This window comes from Aotus nancymaae, unplaced genomic scaffold (genome assembly GCF_030222135.1).
Source record: "Aotus nancymaae isolate 86718 unplaced genomic scaffold, 86718_ANA_hifiasm-v0.15.2.pri h1tg000014l, whole genome shotgun sequence".
NCBI classification, from domain to species: domain Eukaryota; kingdom Metazoa; phylum Chordata; class Mammalia; order Primates; family Aotidae; genus Aotus; species Aotus nancymaae.
Genome location: NW_026988425.1, coordinates 88,726,366 through 88,728,745, shown reverse-complemented (window position 1 = coordinate 88,728,745; position 2,380 = coordinate 88,726,366). Strand labels below are relative to the sequence as shown.

The window sequence follows — 2,380 nt, the reverse complement described above, 5'->3', positions numbered from 1 at the left end:
ATCGTGCCGAGATCGTGCCATTGCACTCTGGCCTGGGCAACAAGAGCAAAACTCTGTCTCAAAAAACAAAAACAAAAACAAAAAAACTTGTCCACTCTGATATTTTACACATACACACACACACACACACACACACACACACTTGTTTCCCATGTGTTTTTATACTTTAACTTTTAAAATATTCATTTATTTTGATCTACCTAGAATTTTAGTAAAAAAAGTAAACTAAGGGCATAGTTTAATTTACTTTTTACTGATTCTACTCTGCCTGGGTGAGTTGGTAGATACTTCACAGAATAGGTGACTTTCTTTTTTTTTTTTTGAGACAGAGTCTTGCTCAGTAACCCAGGCTAGAGTGCAGTGGCACACTACTGCCTCAACCTCAGGCTCAAGTGATCCTCCCACCTCAGCCTCCTGAGTAGCAGATACTACAAGCACATGCCACCGTGCCTGGCTGATTTTTTATAGAGATAGGGTTTCATCTTGTTGCCCAGGCTGGTCTGGAACATCTGAGCTCAAGCGACCTGCCCACCTCGGGCTCCCAAAGTGCTGGGATTATAGGCACGAGCCACTGAACCCTGCTGAATAGGTGACATTTACATTGGAGCCTTAACAGATGTGTTATCCAGTGGAATGTCTCATCAATTTAGAGCAGAGGTTAGCATAAAGGACATCTTTTACAGCAAGGTATTATCTGGATGAAAGTCTGATTGCACTTTAAATGTGTATTAATCCTCTTCAATGCAAAACATTTTCTGGAAAGTAGAATGGGGTTCTGCTTTAAAAAGGAAAAATATCTGGAAAACAAAATACACTTCAGAAAACCTTCTGGAATCAGAGCCAGCCCAAATGAAAATGTCAACTTGAAGATCTTGTCAGTTAACCTTTTTTCTGGAATCGATATATTGAGAGATGCATCTGTTGTAATTTCAAAGTAAATGAACAAAAACATATTAACCTAAGTCCTCTGTGATCCTTACAGTTGGTGGGGCATAAAAGGATTCCTGTCTGCACCTATTTCATATAAAATGAAGGTAATTGGTTACCATGGGCTAATAAAAGTGGATCTCTTTCCTGCATTCCAACCATTGTTCAGAAATAGAGGCAAAAGACTACTGCAGCCATTATGGAGCAGTCAGGGTTCTTTATGAAATATTTCCTGAAATGGGACCTTGTCATAGAGCCAAAATGATATTTACAATGACCTGGGGAAATCCTTTCCTACTGAGCCTGCATCACTGCATAGCTCAGAAATTAAAGCAGCACCTTCTAAGACGAATGCTCTCCATAGCCTGCTGACAGCCAAGTCTTGCTGACATGGTAAGCAAGACGCAAGAAACACATGCATCTTTGTATCTGCAGATCAGATCAGACACTGAGGTCTGTGTAGGCTCAGAACACCTCACCAATGTCCTCTGCCAGACCAGGCTTGGTTGGAGGAGGCTCCTTGCAAAATTGTGCTCCTTAAAATCCAATTAGCAAATGGAATCCAGTAAGTGCAGCCGAGAATATCACCAGTATACTGTAATCTTACATTTTTAAAAATAAAGAATACTTATTTTTTTAATAAGTAACACATGTAATATGGTACAAAATTCAAAAAGTATCTAACGGCTTCTCTTTCACCAAGGACCCACCAACATGGGCCACATTCGCACCAACATCGTGAAGAAGGTGGCCCGGGTCATCATAGAGAAGTAGTACACGCACCTGAGCAATGACTTCCACACAAACAAGAGTGTGTGCAAGGAGATCGCCATTATCCCTAGCAAGAAGCTCCACAACAAGATAGCAGGCTATGTCATGCATCTGATGAAGCAGATTCAGAGAGGCCCAGTAAGAGGTATCTCCATCAAGCTGCAGGAGGAGAGAGAAAGGAGACAATTATGTTCCTGAGGTCTCAGCCCTGGATCAGGAGGTCATTTAAGTAGATCCTGACACTAAGGAAATGCTGAAGCTTCTGGACTTCAGCAGTCTGTCCAATCTGCAGAATCACTCAGCCTGCAGTTGGGATGAATTTTAAAATGCCCCAGGGACCTGTTTGAATCTCTTCTGCAATGCTGTATTATGTTCAATAAACCTGGGACAAAAAAAAAAGTATCTAAAGATAGACACATGGCAAATATGTTTCACTCTCACTTCCAGGCCACAGTCAAGAGTTCACCTCCTTGAGGAAAACTACCATTGCCAATTTCTTGTGTCTTTTTTCAGGGAATCTGAAGGTTATAGATACATACAAGCACTTAAGGAAATAGCGGAACTTTACACACTTTGTTTTTTCACTTAAAATGATTTGGGCCTATAATCCCAGCACTTTGGGAGGCCGAGACGGGTGGATCACGAGGTCAAGAGATCGAGACCATCCTGGTCAACATGGTGA

The 2,380-nt window shown here is 41.5% G+C and overlaps 1 pseudogene; it reads left to right on the top strand.

The window, feature by feature from the left end:
* The first annotated feature begins 1,641 nt into the window (after positions 1–1,641).
* On the top strand, positions 1,642–2,045 carry LOC135274809 (small ribosomal subunit protein eS17-like; annotated as a pseudogene).
* Positions 2,046–2,380: the final 335 nt, after the last annotated feature.